General features: G+C 47.1%; 1 pseudogene across 1 annotated transcript in view; it reads right to left on the bottom strand.

The window, feature by feature from the left end:
- LOC146871127 (acidic mammalian chitinase-like) overlaps window positions 1-17133 on the bottom strand; it is a 285562-nt pseudogene that overhangs the window by 197211 nt on the left and 71218 nt on the right. The window contains exons 4-6 of the transcript XR_014979029.1: window positions 11109-11274; window positions 9027-9151; window positions 4744-4933 (exon numbers count right to left, since the gene is read on the bottom strand). The product of XR_014979029.1 is annotated as an acidic mammalian chitinase-like (transcript). The remainder of the gene's footprint in view (window positions 1-4743; window positions 4934-9026; window positions 9152-11108; window positions 11275-17133) is intronic.

The raw sequence follows: 17133 nt of genomic DNA, 5'->3' as shown, positions 1-17133 counted from the left end.
GCGATCAAAACATTCTCTGCAAATGGAAATCAAACCAGAATATCTGAACTGGTGGTTCTGAATCTGCTTTGCCAGAAGTGCTGATACAGAAGTACTGATAACACAGTAACCAACAGAAATGCTAACCCCTCAACCTCACACAGGCTTTGGAATGAAGTTGACCTCTATATCCAAAAGATAAAACACAAATTAATATAGTTGAGACTAGTCACATATCACGTCACTCCTCTTCTTTTACACAAACAACATGGAGTAGAACATCAACCCCCCATCCCACTCCTCCACCCTCCCCCTTTCTTTCTCTCTCTTCTGGATTGCTTCTTCTCTTTTCAATGAAGCCATCAATAATGCTCCTCACATACGTATACTGCTTTCAAATGCCTTCTGAATATCTCATGAATGTATTACACTTTCTACCTATTTGAATTTATCATGTCTCGAACTACTCTTGCATATATTCACTGAGTAATGATTGTAATACACTAAAAACAGAACAATCCAATATGTGTTTCTGCTCTCCAAGTCCCACAACAATAACATTCGATAATACATTTTATTGAAGAAAAAGATTCAGCAAAAATACTGGCCTTTGTCAAAATTACCAACTGCACAATATTTACAGTAAATGCCCTTTAAGGTCCCCACTTACAATGCAAACCTCATTTCATGACTCCTTTTAATGGCACTTTTTTAAGAGTACAGCTTAGCTCTACCAATGCAGTCTTGTTAGAAATGGGGGTCCGCACCGTTGTCCAAGTAGGGACCCTTCTTCCTAGTGAGTGTAAGGGGGGAAACACTTCTAAAATAACCCCTGTTCTCACCCCCTTGGTAGCTTGGCACAAGCAGACAGGCTTATCTCAGAGGCAGTGTGTAAAACATGTGTGCACACATACGGTAATATAGTGAAAACACTACAAAATGGCCACCACACCAGTTTAGAAAAATACGTGATCTTTATCTAAACCAAACAAGACCAAAACAACAAAAATCCACAATACAGTAATCAAAACATGACTTTTAAAAGGTAGAAACAGTTCTGTCCATAGCAAACTATAGATGTAACACTTTCAACACAAAGTAACTTGGATGCGTTAAAATCAAGAACAAGAACAACCGCAGGGAAGGTGATGCCGTCAGTTCCTTACATGCAGGAAAGGTGATACATCGGTTCCTTACTCCAGGGGAGGTGATGCGTTGGTTCCTTACTGACACGCAGGGGAGGTGATGCGTTGGTTTCTTACTGCAGCCCCGGTGTCCTTGTAGACTTGGCGCATCGGTGGGATGCTTGAGGATTTGTTGGTTCTCAATGTGGCGGCGGCAACAGTGCTGCATTGTTTTTTTTTGCAGCGCTCTCACTATGCATTGGTTCTTGCAGCTGCACAGCCGGGCCTGCGTTGGAATCAGTAGGGTGATCTTAGACTCCGTAGATTGGTGCACTCTATGCGGCGTGCAGCGATTTCTCTAGCAGCGGGAAGGCGATGCGTCGGTTTCTTCAGCGATGCATCGGAAACAAGTGCAGGTGCATCGCGCTTCTCATCGTTGCTTTAGTTTTCCAGCTCCCACAGCAGGACCAATCTCCAGAGGCCCAGAAGAGCAACATGCACCACTTGGCAGGTCAGACCTCTCTGCAAGGAAGTTCAGATGAGCTGGGGGTGAAGTCTTTGTATCCCTGAGACTTCAAAAACAGGAGGCAAGCTCTACTTCAAGCCCTTGGAGATCTTCCTCAAGCAGGGACCACAGCACACAGCAAAGTCCTTGTCCTTTCCTTGGCAAAAACCACCACTGCAGGCCAACCCCTGACTGCACACAGCAAAGGGGCAGTACTTCTTCTCAGTTTCTCCAGCTCTTTTCCTTGGCAAAGGTTCCTCTTGAATTACAGAAGTAAACTAAAAGTCTGGGGTTTGGGCCCCACTTTTTATAGCACAAAATCCTTTGTCCTCTGGTGGCAGAGAAGCTCTTTGCCCAGCCAAAAACAGTTCTGTCCTCTCTGGTGCAGCTTCCTGGCAGGAGGTGTAGACAGCATTGTTAAAGGCAGACCAGGCCCATTCAGGTGTGAAAGATATCTCCTGCCCCTACTCTGAATGCAGCCCAGGTCTATTCAGCCCATCCCGACTCACCCTGGAAATGCAGTACACACCTCACCCCCCACCCCCCAAGTAGCTGTCTGAACAGAATGCACATTCCCAACCCCAGTCACTCCAAAGCCAGACAGTAAAAACACAACCTAGCAGAGGCACACAGGATGGCTAGGCAATAAAATACATACTAAAAGTGGTATTTTCAAACTCAGAATGTAAAAATCATCCTCACTAAAAGATGGATCTTTATATCCTGAGTTCAGGCATACTAAACTTTATCTTCCTATCTTGTCCCAATTGGAAGCTATATTTATAAGATGTTATAAATGAACTCCCATTTTATCCTATGGGACAGATAGCCTCTTAATAGTGAAAAACTAATTTGGCAGTAATTCACTATCAGGACATGCCACACATCAGGACTCGTCCTACCTTTCACATACACTGCACCCTGCCCACAGGGTTACATTATGAGTGACTCACATGTAAGAAAAGAGAAGGTTTGACATGGCAGTCACAACTGCGCACAGACACTGCAGTGGCAGGTCTGAGTTACCTTTGAAAGGCTGCTTGTGTGGGTGGCACAATCAGTGCTACGGGCCCACTAGCAGCATTTGATTTACAGGCCCTGGGCACCCACAGTGCACTGTACTAGGGACGTTGTAGAAAATCAAATAACCAATCATGGAATCACCAATCCATAAACTCAATTTACAGGGAGCACTTGCACTTTGGCACTGAACAGCAGTGACAAAGTGCCCAAAGCATCCAGATCAGAAAAAACGAAGTCCAACACACAGTAAAAATAACAGGAGACAAGGCAAAATAATCGGGAAACCCAAGCCAATCATGCCAGGTCTAACAAGTCTGTTAAAGAAAACCATATTCCCAGCTTTCATTTTGCTGCAGCTTATAAGGCTCTGTGCTTTAGAAGGCCCCACATTGCCATGTCTAGTGGTTAGACTGCACTCGAGCAGCAGCCTTGCGGTGTGTGTAGAACAGAGCTCAGGTTAAATACAGGTAGGTCTTTAGCAGAGAGGTAGGGCAGTGTCTTAGCAGGTGTACGAGGGGAAGGGTACATAACATGGGTCTTCTCCGGGTTATCTCTCGCCCTCGCATTGTGATGTCAGCCTGTCCACATGTGTGGTACTGTCAGACTGTACATTAGGTGTCCAGACATTTGCTTATATATTTGAGCATTAATCAGCATAACAGTAGCTTACACCATCATGTGCATTTTTCAAAGTGGTGCTCTCAGTAGCAGGGCGATGTTTACAATATGTGAAATGATCCTAGTATGGTATAAGATGCACAAATGACTCAAATAGAGAGGCTATGTGTGACTATTTCGGAACTTCTGTGTGTGTACACTTGTATACTAGCTTGAGGTCATTCACTCTAGGAATATCTGGCATTATTGCTAAGCAAAGTGCACCACTTGATTTATAAGTAGTTTAGGCACCATGCCAGGTTCTGCTATGGTTCATGTTTCCGGTAGAGTTACTGCTTTTGTCTACTTTATGTAAAACACACTGGAAGCTGGTTTATGTGTTAAAACTTTCCTTAAATCTGAAAGCTAACACACATTCCGGTGATTAGATGCAGTGTTAAAATGCCTCAGTAAGAGCATAGCATGACCAAAGAGCTTTGATGTTCTAACTTGAAGTGTTATTTAGGTTTTTAAGGGAATGATGTCGTTCTAGGCATGCATTGTTAAGGAAGTTCCACACATGCGTTTATGCTTGTCTAACGCTGTGAGCATAATTACCAATTCATTGCAATGGAATGGCTGTTCTGCTTTACCTTAAACCATGGCAATTGTGCTGAGTGTATGGCGTGTATCTACAAACAGAACGGTTGTAAAAAGTGGTAGCAAATTACACGCCAACGTTTTGTGACCCATCTTTAATTTTGCAATTTGCCCTAAATACTAATAGATCGCATTGCAATGTTTCCATTCGCAAAGGGTCGCAGGACAACATACCTATTGAATATTAATCAGGCAGGTCACTATTTGCGGCCCCCAGTGATTGTCTACAAACACAAGGATGGTTACCTGGAAGAAGCAGCAGACCTCTATCCCTCTGTTTGCATTAACATTGATGGTTTTCTGATCTTCTATAACCTTAATGTCATGCACCATTCCAACAAGTCTTCTGTTATAGTGTTGATTGATTCAGAATAAGAATATATGGTGAAGATGATCCTAGGGCAATAATATTTCAGGTGGGATTCTTGCACTTGCAGAAAAAAGATTTTTCACCAGAAAGGAGAACTGACACCTTTTTTTTAACTCTATAACACCAGTACAAAGATTCTAGTTGATTTGTAGGGAGACTTCTAGCGACTTAAGTAATTGCAATTTCATGATGGTTGTCCTTGGTAGCCTGGTGGACAAAGCTTTCCAAGGATAGGAGTGGAGATGGAATGGTGAGAACTGAGGCCATTGTTTTACATACTCTGTACGATGCCGTAAAGAAAATGGCCGCCCATAGCTAGTTGACTGAAATCAAGACAGACCTGTCAGTATCTATTGCCCTTAATGATTATCAGAATCATTCCTTATCTTCCTGAAAATTAGAGGTTAACACATTTACTCTAGATTGGGGCCCACATTCTTGTCTCCGTCACATTAGGTAATGATATACAAAATTCAGATACTCACCACACTGCTGTGTGGCAAGGATGCTGTTCTTTGCCGATCCCTGTACAGAGGACAATGTAATTTGTTGAGGGTTCCGCACACATGTATTACTTTCATCTGTTCGTTTACCTTACTGTAGCCTTTCTCTTTGTCGCTGATCACTGAAATACTTTGGGTCCACAGCATTGACCTACACTTGGTGGTGCCACCCCTAAGCAGTATTTATGGAGCGCTTTACATGAGCACCAGTTACATTACTCAATAACACATTCATTATTTTTGCTATTTAGGCATGGGGATATTAAGTGATATGCCCAGTATCACAGGATGATGAGCCAGCGCTGATACTCTAGCCTCGTTCCCCAGTTCCAACAGCCGACAACTCTGGTCGTAACACCACATTACAGAGCCTTACTGTAATTCTTTATAGGGTTTTATAACTTTTAGACTTGCTCAAAGGGATCATCAGAGCAATGTTCAAACTAGCAATAAAGGACAGCTAAGATTAAGGTAAAGAAGGCAAAAGTACAAGCAAAACAAATCATCCTAAGAAGTGCATATAGAATCAGAGTTAGAAATTGATTTTCTAAGCGGCAGAACACAGTACAAAAGTGATTGCATAGGATCCAGAGATTTCAATGGTGGAATATCAAGTAAAGAGAGTTCGTTTAGGAACAAAGTTCAGGAAGCTGCAGTTCAAGGTGTTAAGGGATGAGAGTTTAACTTAAGTGGGCCATCGAGCCAGTGGCTGGATATCAGCACAGCACCACAGGTGGGTACAGGATTAGGGCAGACCCTTATCAGGTTAGGGAGACGCAGGGTTGAGAGCTCCACGGTTTCAAGTGAGATAATCAGTTGAGCACTCCTGCTTTTCATCTGAAAACGCATTCCTTTAGCTGAAACAACATCCGCTAATGGAGGAGACTGGCACAGAGCATGGCCTGCAGCATCTGATCTTCGCAATGGGTGTTGCTAGAAAGGCAGGCAATGGATAGCTTGACTTCCCTATTCTGGGATCTCCTTCTTCTAGACCAATATTCCAGCAGTGTATATTTAAATGGGTTTTAACTTCTATCGGAGACAGGTATTCTTTAAGGTAGGAAAATAAGGCTCTCTTCAGCAGAAGGGCATGCAGGTAAGTCCAGGCAGGATACATTATTACAGAGGTGCACAACTTTGTGTGTAATAAGTTCTTGCCAGAAAATTTTGAAAGAGCTCAAACAGGATAACTAAAACCACGATATCCGAGGACAAATTTCATTTTTGGAAGAAGAATAGGAGTAGTTTTGTAATTAATTGAATTGCCACTCTTTGACGGAGCACTACGTAGACCATGAATCCTATCAGTAATTCTGGAAAATATGGCAGAAATAACGTGTCCAGTGTTAACTATACTCCCTGTCAGCCACTTTGCAGCATACCTGTTTAACTTTTATTGCAAAAAAAAACACTGCCATGGGCAAACAAATTCTGTCCATCCGATCCCGTTTTTTACTGGACATGGCTGGTAGGCTTCAAACAGCCAGTCAGATTACCAGATATGCCTTTCTTTTTTAATCCTTACCAGCTTTCATGTAATCAATCAATCAATCAAAGCATTTATATAGCGCACTACTCACCCAGAGGGTCTCAAGGCGCTAGGGGGGGGCATCCGCTACTGCTCGAACAGCCAGGTCTTGAGTTGCTTCCTGAAGGCGAGGTGGTCCTCGGTCAGGCGGAGGTGGGTCGGGAGGGAGTTCCAAGTCTTGGCGGCGAGGTAGGAGAAGGACCGTCCCCCTGTGGTGGCTCTTCGGATGCGGGGGACGGCGGCGAGGGCGTGGCCGGTCGATCGAAGCTGGCGTTTGGGAGCGTAGAAGTTGAGGCGGCTGGTTGTGTAGGGCTTTGTGTGCGTGGGTGAGGAGACGGAAGGTGATTCTCTTGTTGACCGGGAGCCAGTGCAGGTCTCTCAGGTGTCCGGAGATGTGGCTGCGATGGGGGATGTCCAGGATGAGTCGTGCTGAGGCGTTCTGGATCCGCTGGAGTCTCTTCTGGAGTTTGGCGGTGGTTCCGGCGTAGAGGGAGTTGCCGTAGTCCAGACGGCTGGTGACGAGGGCCTGGGTGACCGTCTTCCTGGTCTCGGTGGACATCCACCAGAAGATCTTACGTAGCATGCGCAGGATGTTGAAGCACGACGAGGAGACGGCGTTGACTTGCCTGGTCATGGAGAGGGTGGAGTCCAGGATGAAGCCCAGGTTGCGTGCGTGGTCTGTTGGTTTAGGTGCGCTGCCTAGGGCGGGGGGCCACCAGGAGTCGTCCCAGGCGGAGGGTGAAGATCCCAGGATGAGGACTTCCGTCTTGTCCGAGTTCAGTTTCAGGCGGCTGTTCTTCATCCATTCGGCTACCTCTTTCATCCCTTCGTGAAGGTTGGCTCTGGCAGGGTCGTTGGTGAGGGAGAGGATCAGCTGGGTGTCGTCGGTGTAGGAGATGATGTTGAGGTTGTGCTGGCGTGCGATGTCTGCGAGGGGGCTCATGTAGACGTTGAAGAGGGTTGGACTAAGCGAGGAGCCTTGAGGGATGCCGCAGATGACTTCGGTGGCTTCTGATCTGAACGGGGGGAGACGGACTCTCTGTGTCCTTCCGGCGAGGAAGGAGATGATCCACTCCAGTGCCTTCTCCTGGATTCCGACGTTGCTGAGGCGCTGCACTAGTGCACGGTGGCAGACAGTGTCGAAGGCCGCGGAGAGGTCTAGGAGGATGAGGGCTGCTGTTTCTCCGTTGTCAAGCAGGGCTCGGATGTCATCGGTGGCTGCGATCAGGGCGGTCTCGGTGCTGTGGTTGGCCCGGAAGCCAGACTGCGAGAGGTCGAGGGATCCGTTCGTCTCGAGGAAGGCGGCCAGCTGCTTGTTGACGGTCTTCTCGATGACTTTGGCAGGGAACTGGAGCAGCGAGATGGGGCGGTAGTTCTTGAGGTCGGTGGGGTCGGCTGATGGCTTCTTTAGTAGAGCGCTGAGTTCGGCGTGCTTCCAGCTCTCCGGGAAGGTAGCGGTGTCGAAGGAGGTGTTGATGATGTCCCGCAGGTGGGGTGCGATGACAGCGTCGGCCTTGTTGAAGACGTGGTGAGGGCAGGGGTCGGTCGGAGATCCGGAGTGGATGGAGTTCATCGTGTGGACGGTGTCTTCGGTGTCGATCGGGGTCCAGGCGCGGAGGGTGGTGGTGGGGGGCGGTGGTTCGGTCGTGGCGTGCATCGGTTGAGTGCTGAAGCTGTTGTGTATGTCCGCGATCTTGTTGTGGAAGTAGGAGGCGAGGGAGTTGCAGAGGTCTTGCGAAGGGGTGATGTCGTTGTTTCCGGCGTTGGGGTTGGAGATCTCTTTAACGATGTTGAAGAGTTCCTTGCTGTTGTGTGCGTTGTTGTCCAGTCGTTCCTTGAATGCAGTTTTCTTGGTGGCGTGGATCCGTTGGTGGTGTTTTCGGGTGGCGAGCTTGAGGGCAGTCATGTTGTCCGGTGTTGGGTCTCCGCGCCAGGCTCTCTCGAGGGCTCGGCAGTTCTTCTTGGAGCTCTTGAGTTCGTCGGTGAACCATGGGGCTTTCTTGCTGCCGGGTCTGCTAGGCGGGGTCCTCAAGGGGGCGAGGTTGTCTGCGCAGTCGCTGATCCACTTCGTGAGGTTGGTGGCCGCTTGGCTGGGGTTCGTTGTGCTGGTGGGTGGGTTCTTGCTCAGGGAAGTCGCGAGCTGGTCGGCTGTGATGTTGTTCCTGCTTCTGCGTGCAGCCTGTTGCTGGTGGTGGTGGATCGTGGTCCTTCTGAAGCTGAAGTGGAACAGTTGCCTGAAAACTATACTGCTTTTAGTTTTAAATTTACATATGGTGTAACATTGAGTAGAGCACTCGTGTATTTTAATTCTGTTTTATGCACTCAGTTTCACACATTTAATGTGTCTGAATGGCTTGAGGTTTGCCACAAACTCCCCAAAACGCCAAGAGTTGGAAGAACCACACATTGGTTTCCATCTTTCTGGACACTGATTTATCTCAAGATCCGGGCATGGATACTGGGAAGACTCTGACATAGTGTGTTATGTTGGCTATGTGGTCATTTTTTGCACCGCAGCAGGATGAAATCTTCATGATATAATGTCACAGGATGCCTGAATGATCTACATCCAACTCTCTTTTTCTCACTCTTTATCTGACTCCCTTTCCCCAACTCACACGACCCGGGATCTTATTTGGGCAGAATATACACAACTCAGATGCCTGACCTGGATTTTAAAGGTGTAAGGCCTTTCTGCATTATCAAACCACATCTTAGCCATGCTGATGGAGCTTACCCGGAGATAGCACTGATCGCGTAACCTGAGATGATGGTTCGTCTCTCTGAAGACACAGCTGAGCTGATAAGCAGCCGGTCTCTCCTAGTCCGCACAGCTTCTTCATGAAACTCTTTTGACAATTCCTGAAAGGAGACAGATTTAAAGAAAATGTGTCTCTGCACTTCTAATTTGTCATCACACCTCTATAGCTCATGGTGTTCACTCTGCATGTGAATCTTCAACCATTACATAAAATACAATGAAGTTGTAGATACATGCTCATATTTAGACGCCCACATAACAACATGAACTAAAATGTAGGTAGGTGCCCATCTCCTAGACTTTTGCTTGAGCCTATGTTTTAATGTCCTCCCCTTTTGTGTGTGTCCTAATCCCAAGACCTGTGCCCTTCAGCAAGGTGCTGGGTTACAGCACAATGAGCGAGTCCTTGTGGGTGGAGAATTCAAAGGCACAGTCACCATTGTACCAATCAGCCCTGATTACATTGTTCTTATTGCCCCGGTGTTTTCAGTTGCAGACTGCCTAAGTCACATGTCTCCAGACATTTGCGCTACGCGTTTTGTAACTTCTAAACTGTACTCCTTTAATCATATGTTACTACTGTCCCCAGGTCCGGGTTACAATGCAACTAATCATTGGTGGCAGCTAATCTACAACCGTGGTATATAGCCCTTTTACCTGCATCACAAAGTGGAGAGATTGTCTACTGGCTTTCCCTGTTTAGATCCGTGCAGTTTATTGTGACTGGACTCCATTTCTTGCCCCTTGACTGCAAGAGCTACATGCAAGCTTGTGCTTGGACACGTGAAGGGTGGGGTGTTCCAGTCCTGTGAGCACCCGTGTTTGCCTAGCCCTAGATTCCGCATGTTGTTCCATGGGTTTAATAGTAGCCATAACATGAGCTGCTATCTCCTATTTTCTTGCATGGCCACAGGTGCTGAGAACTTTCCTTATTCAAAGCCAAGAACTCCAGGCCAGCTACTCCACGTTCTGCTCCGAGGAACTCAGCTTTGCAATGTGTGATAATATCAAAGAACTGCAGCCACTGTCCACCTATTTGCAATTTCCCAATAGATTGTGTTGTAAGACGTCTTAGGGCAGGTAAGGATGAGTGAAGACTTAAGAAGCCCTTGGAGAAAACTGCTTCTGCAGACATGGATTGCTGAGCTCCCTCCTCCTCTGAACAGGGGATTCTGTTTCAACTAATCTGGTGTGCACAAACATGCAGCCTAGCCCTGGTAGTTCCCCTAGAAACTTGTTGCCTTAACGGTTCCTTGACCACTCCCACTTTAATTTAACACATGGCACATCTGACTCCTTTGCATTTACCTTGAGAGGAAAGAGTTTTTGAGTGTGCTTGCTCATGTGGTCCCCGCTTACCATGTGTATCTGGACCTGAGAAAGGGAAGAGACTCTCAGACTGTTCCTGAAAGCTGAAAAAGCTCCCACTGTACTGACAGTGTTATTGTCATCCCCCGCACAGGACTGAAGCACAGGAGCTTGGCAGTCCCTACCTTTTGCCTGTCTCTGCAATTTGAATACAACTGAACTAAGTCAAATTGCTGTGTGAATGATCATGCCTGAACTGCACACATATGTATCTTTCTGCATCAACCCTGTTGTTATCAAAATTAGTTTGGTGCATTTAGACTGAGAAAACAGAGAGATATTTGAGAGTACTCCTATTCATCATAGTGGAACGTGAACTAAACAACAATATAATAATGCTATTTGAACTCTATTCGTTTCAAGTTCAGTTCCTTAGTAAATAAGTTATTTACACAAAGTTGTAAGAAACTCCTGGGACAGTATATTCATTGACCGTGACAAGTGCTACACGAATTTAGCATTTTACTCTCGTCAACCTTGTAAGCCTTGTCTATTGGACATTAGTACCTTGCTGAAACTCAAGGTGCTAGACAATTCACTGAGATTGCAGTAGTACCTGACTTCTATGGTTTCAGGAAGAACCAACCGGAGATCCTTGACACATGATTGTCCAGGTGCTCTTAAACTCCATAGACCCGAAGAACTGAAGAACTAATCTTGTATATGTTGCCTTCATTGAACTTCAGATACCTGAATGAGTGCTGTGAAATGGATTTTGTCCTCTGTAGGGCTCTCTCTAGAGCCTGGGTACTGCCAGTTTAACTCCAGCCCGTCGAAGCCATGATTCCGCAGGAACAGGGCCACTGAGTCAACGAATGCCTTACGATTGTTGTCTGTCGAAACCATATCGGTGAATCTAGAGGGAGAAGGATGGGACACCATATATCCTTAATATTAAAATTGATAAAAAAGTGATAGACTTTGTAAAATGGGTTGCACCAAGTGGTGGGACTCGTTCTCTATTGCCTGGTCTGGAGAACATTAACGGCCAGTGGTTCCATGTTATGTGTAGTATATTCAGCCAATGTTTGCTTTGTACACAGCAGATCATATACCTAAAATTCAATGAGATATAAAGTTAACAAAAAAGTGTTGTTTGCTAGAAATGCTAGGATAGTCTGGAGCTGTCAGACACTGCATGGGTTCAGCAAGCAGTTTGTATTAGTGCTTACTTGCTTTACCCTATGCTGGCGGGAGCTGAACTTAAGCACAATCTCCCACCCACTGAACCTGTTGGGCCATTGAGTAACTCATGTAGCAAACAATCATCTAAACAAACATTGGCATAGCCAATAGGTCTCGCCTTTGGGACCTTATAAGTGCTTAGCCATACAACAGTTATTGTTGCACAAAGGATATTGTGCTGCATAACTAAATACTTATAAGGTCCCAATAGCGAGACCTATTGGCTATGCCAATGCTTGTTTTAATTATAGTATTTGTGCATAGTGCGCGCTTTGGTTGCTCTTTTTTATCTACAGTACTGATTTTCTTGGCCAGAACAGGTGGGCTATTTTCTTACCCGTTCGCATGGGGCTTAGCTGTGTCGGTGGTGATGAGACACCAATTTGGGGAGATATCAGCATCCCTGGTCCGCGCACTTCAGTGTACTTGAGAAAGGCTCAAGACAGTAGGTTAAATAGCTGTGAAACCGCGGATTTACTGAGGGGATGTTCCCACGGCAGGGCCGTCTGTGGAGGCCATGTCTGCCAGAGGCACGCTCTCATTGGCAAAGGTGTCAGGGAGCACGTGCAGGGCTTCCCGCCTTCACAAACACACCAGCTGTGCGGCAATGAAGCACACCTACATGGGCAGATATCAGCGCCATTTTAATTGTATGCAGACTGATCACGCACTCTGATTAGTTTTTAATTATAATATCTGTGCACAGTACGTGCTCTCGTTGCTCTTTTTAGTACAATATCGATTTCACTGGGCAGAACTGCCGGCGGCCTCTTTTGTCTCTTGTTCTCACGAGTCTTAACTGTGTTGGTAGAGAGAAGACATTAGCTACGGAGATAGCAGCATCCCTGATCTTGTTTGTGGAGGGATCAAGACATCAGGTTAAACAGCCAGTGTGAGAGGATTTCTAGTGAAACTTCGTAAAATAGCAGCCTTACTGAGTGGAGATATGCCCATGGTACGGACCTCTGTGAAGGCAGTTTTCAGAGTGGAGCTCTCTCTAGTTAGCTTCCTGCCCTTACTTGGCTGCGAGGCGCGCGAAAGCCAAGCTCACTGCACATGTCCGCGCAGACAGCAGGACATGCTGCTGGCTGGAGCTAGATAACTACTGGCCATTAACAAGGGAGGTCGGCCAGCCTGGCGCGCAGTGAACGCGCGCACGCGCATGGCGGCGTACTTTCACTTTAAACTGCGTTTAAAGTGAAAGCACGCCGTGAAAGCACACGTGTTTATCAAGATGGCGGCGGGCTGTCCACTGTCCTTACATGCACGTGCATGCTGTTAGGTTTGGACAAATGGCGAGAGCAGCCATCTTTGTCCATCCCTGCGAGTGCAAGTAAGGCTTTGGCAGAATCGATTGCAAAAGGTCTCTCTGACGAGGGCAGCGCATGCACTGCTTTCACCAGGCGAGACCTAAAAACTACAAGATTCAAACTTGAATGTGAAATGTTACTACTCATCTGAGATTAGCTTCAGGGGTGGTTTGTAGCTCGGTCACAATGCTGGGTACTACAAAACAATGGTTTGGTTACTTTTAAATGTTTTTTGTCATATCAAGCACATGACGAAAAAGTATTTATTTACACCTGAATGCAACATGGCCTGGCAAAAGAAAATGAAATCTCTCTTAGGTAATTGAAGACAAAACAGCAGCAAGTCTTCACAGCCTAAATTAGACATACGAATTTGAAATCCAAATTGGTAAGCATAGGTACCGACAGAAATAATTAAATCCATAATACATTTTGGAAAATGGCATCAATGCTTGATTGAAGCAGCTTTTATAACTAATAAAAAGCCTTACAGAAGGAACGTACCTTTTGCCTATCAGTGGCTTTTCTGGTTATAAGGAAGATGTTACCTAAATATTGAAACATTCTGTGGATTCGACATCTGTTTTAAACATATGTTGGTTGGGAAGTACACTAGGGTGAGACATGGTATTCTGTAAGTTCGTTTTCACTTAACACACTTTTTTTTAAATTCATATAGTATCACATTGTTTTTGTAGATGCTTAGCTGGAGAAAGAGAATTATTATTACTATTTTAAGTTGGCCTACAGAGTTAGTTGTTATCTAAAGCACTCGCAAGCCTCAATGTTGTTGTCTGTGATGTAACTTAGGACTCAGTGATATAAATCCCTGTTACTGTCCGCTAACCAGTCTTTTTTTTCCCCCGGAGTTTTATAAAGTGCAAACTTGACCCGAAGGTTTCAGAGTGCTTTACATGAGCACCAGTTCGGTTATAGATGGACACATTAATTTTTTGTTAGGCACGGGGAGATTAAGTAATTTGCCCAGAATCACAGTGGTTGAGCGTACCTGCTGAGACTCGAATCCGATTCCGCAGCATCGAGGTTGACAGCTCTAGCCATAAAGCCACATCCTCTCCCCCAGATAGGGATCCATTCTTATCATGTGTGCTACGTCTATACACACAAGTGGGGTACCATTTTTATCAGGAGAAGTGTGGGAACGCTGGATGATAGGAATTGCATGGATCTGCGCAGTTTCCTGAAGTTTCCCTTGCAGAAATGTGTGTATTTAGACAAAGTTTGCGATCTCCAGGCTATTGACGGTATGAAAACGTAGTGATATTCATGCAAGTCACACCACCCTGGATTCCTCTTGGAGTCTAGTTTTCTGAAATATCTGAGTTTGGTAGGGTTCCCTGAGTGTCTGTTGAGGCCCGGCCCAAATACGCCAGCGACCCACATCGCCAAAGTGGGTTTATTTTGATGTGGAACATTTGTTGTCTCCCTGTTGTGTTTTGGGGCCTATTGTGTCTCAGGTGAAAGGACCATCCACACAAGATGTGGTACTGTTTTTATTGGAAGAACTCTCAAAACAAAGGGTGGTAGGAACTTTTGGATCCCTGTAGATTCTGGAACCTTCCCTCACAGAAATGTAAGGAAAATGCTTGCGTTTTGCTAAAGTTTGAGGTCTGCAGAGTAATCAGCAGTGGCGGTGCGTCCATTGGGGGCGTTGCCCCACCGACTGTCACCGTCACTACCACCAACTTCCTTAAGTAAATGAATTAAAAACAAAGTCTTGTGATTGACGCCCGACTCTAGGCAAGCGTATGGCCGAAGGGGTGGGGCTGCGGCAGCTTGAGTGACAGTCTCAGCGCAGCACCAATAGTCCATTTGTGGGCTGGTCATTTTTATGACCAGCCCGAACATGTGCAGCACACCACCTTCCCGCAGAGCGACGGCGAGGGAGGAACCCAAGGGTGCTTCATACAGCAGCCCCTGGCTCTCATAATTGGCGGTGACTCACCCTGCTCTTAGCCAATCCTGGCGCTGCAAGCAGCGCCAGGATTGACTGAGACACCGCTAGCCGGGGTGGGACCGAGCCTGAGGGAGGTGAGGTCATAACTTACTCGGAGCACGCAGGAGTCGACTGGAGAAGAGGAGCGGAGTCTGAGGAAAACATAAACTCATCATTCTCGGGCCGTGAGTGTGTTTACACTAATATTTTATTTATAAAAGTATTAGAAATGTCATATGCACAAATCGTTGATCACTGGCGAACACGCCGAACAGAAGTTGATATACAGAATTGTTTCACTTTCACACAGAGTGCTGCATTAGTTTCATACAACAACATAAAAACAATGCAGCGCTCTGTGTGAAAGTGAAACAATTCTGTATGCTGACTGCATTTTATCAAGATATGCCAGCGTGATTGTTCGGCAATCCGAAGCTTACACCCACCACCCCCTCTAATCTTACTGACCAAGTTACGCCACTGAGTGCACTATATGAAAGACCTCCTCAAACTAGTGCTCAATTATGCATGGTCCTGTTTGAAATATCCTTGGAAATGATGCGCAGTTTGAAATCACTCTAGATATAAGGGCCGAGACAGCCTCTGGTGCAAATCTCGACATTTTAGTACATCGCTGGATAATATGCTTGGTCTTTTTGGAAAATCTTTACTCAAGACATGCATTGCACAGGCCTTGTGAATGTGGCACATTTTGAACAGTCAGTGTTGATCCGGTTACCGTGCTCAGTTTTCCGCTTATGCGCGCAGTGTTTCACACACCATTTGGTGAAATGTTTGAACTGATCATCTTAAAACATGTGCTTTCGTTGCAATGACCTTAGCTGCTTAGCTTAGGATGCCACAACGTACCCATAACTGGGTACGCTGACTCAGACCAGGACACTGTGCCCAGTTACAGTGAATGTACCATTCAGAGTGCAGGCCTGCACTATGAGCTGCAGATTAGTGCTAGGCGGACCTACTGTTTGAAGCCGCCGGTCTGTCTTTCAATGGAGGCAAGTGTTACAGTTAGCGCTCTAGCGTTAGACGCTAGAGCGCATAATGTCACTACGCAACGCGTACGCCACGAACGTGGCGTACGCCTCGATATAAAATAAAGGGGCGTGGCCTGCTGAGGCAGTCACGCGCCGATACCCAGACACAGAGTGTGGTGTCCATTCTTATAGCTGCGGGGCATATAACGAGGGCCTACATCAGCGCGAGCTGCCCCACAACACTGGCGACGAGAGCGAAGATCGACCACGTGTGCCCCAGCTGATAGATGCGCTCCGCGGCAGTCCCGCGCGCGCGCACGTGTTCCTGACGGGCCCGACTGGAACAGGCTCAGTCTCACGCGGGCAGTGCAGCTGGGCCCCTCTGACCAACGGTGAGTGCACGTGTGCACCGAACACAGCCCATCTTGGCAGATGAACATCCCTGCCACTGAACTGTATGACTCTGTGTCCCTGCTGTACCCTGGCTGGGCCTTGAAGCCCTCTGCCCCAGTTGCCTGCTGTGCCCTGGCTGAGCCCTGACGCCCTCTGTCAACACCAAGTGTGGGCATCTCCTGCCACTGCGGCCTCCTCTGCCTGCTGCCGTCCCTCCTGCTGTGCTGTGCCCCAGGGAGCCATGGGGGATGATGAGCGCCCCGCCCAGGCAGTGCCACTGCACCCCGCGTCCGGCGTTCTGCCGCCGTTTAGTGAAGCTGCTGACCCTGCCACGGCCGCCCCACGCTGGCAGACGTGGATTGGCCGACTCGACAACTATTTTGCGGGCACCAGGGAGACGGATGGCACCGTGAAAAGGTCTCTACTACTCCACTATGCAGGGGAAGAAGTCTATCTCCTATTCAAGCACCTCCCCAACACAGGGAACGCGGACGACTATGACGCGGCCGTGAGAGCCCTCAATGCGCATTTCGACCCCCAGTTGAACCCGGATTTTGAACATTTCAAATTGCGCCAAGCAAGGCAAAAGGAAGGGGAGTCGGTGGATGCATTCCACGCTCGACTGAGGGTGCTGGCAGACACGCACCTCGTGGGTGATAGAGCCAAGGAGGAGATCAGAGCCCAGATAATATGCGGCATACGCAGCAAAAAGCTACGGACACTCATTCTCCGCCAACTGAACATCCCGATGGCGGACATTCTAGTGCTGGCACGGTCCCATGATCTATCCGACGCCCGCGCAGAGGAGATGGAGATGGCGCTCACACGAGGCGCCGGGTCAGAAGTAACAGTCAAAACAGAGCGGGCCGACGCAA

This window comes from Triturus cristatus, chromosome 1_1 (assembly GCF_964204655.1).
Source record: "Triturus cristatus chromosome 1_1, aTriCri1.1, whole genome shotgun sequence".
Taxonomy (NCBI): domain Eukaryota; kingdom Metazoa; phylum Chordata; class Amphibia; order Caudata; family Salamandridae; genus Triturus; species Triturus cristatus.
Note: the sequence above shows the minus strand (reverse complement) of the source record. Positions and strands in the feature narration are given on the sequence as shown.